This window comes from Barbus barbus, assembly GCF_936440315.1.
Source record: "Barbus barbus genome assembly, chromosome: 8".
In the NCBI taxonomy this organism is placed as follows: Eukaryota; Metazoa; Chordata; class Actinopteri; order Cypriniformes; family Cyprinidae; genus Barbus; species Barbus barbus.
Genome location: NC_136736.1, coordinates 4,287,427 through 4,288,160, shown reverse-complemented (window position 1 = coordinate 4,288,160; position 734 = coordinate 4,287,427).

Here is a 734-nt window from a genome sequence, read left to right as displayed (position 1 = left end):
GAAGCCAACAAGTTTAAACCTGAAGTTTTCCTCAAGGCAGCAGCTATAATATCCTCACCTGACACTTAATAGCATACTGTATGTAGGATTTGAATTCAGTTATTTCTAAGATTACTGTGAAAGGCCACCTCTATGATTAGTCCTTTCATTTTTTTTTAGACACATTAGAAATCTTGGTGATCCTTAGGAGTTACAAAAATCTATTTTCTTTGCTTCTAGCTTGGAGCTTTTGGAGGTGTGACATCCCAACAACTTTTCATAAAAAAAAAAAAGCTTATTATAAAGCTTTTCCCGATCTCGAATTGTTTATTTTTGATTGTAATATGGCAATCACTCATTATGTAAATATATACGTGACTGAAGACAGTTTAATGTTTAATGAGATCACATAACAAATATTTTGGAAGGTGCATAAAATTATTAAATACAAACCCGATTCCAAAAAAGTTGGGACACTGTACAAATTGTGAATAAAAACAGAATGCAATGATGTGGAAGTTTCACATTTCAATATTTTATTCAGAATACAACATAGATGACATATCAAATGTTTAAACTGAGAAAATGTATCATTTTAAGGGAAAAATAAGTTTCTTTTAAATTTCATGGCATCAACACATCTCAAAAAAGTTGGGACAAGGCCATGTTTACCACTGTGTGGCATCCCCTCTCCTTTTTATAACAGTCTGCAAACGTCTGGGGACTGAGGAGACAAGTTGCTCAAGTTTAGGAAT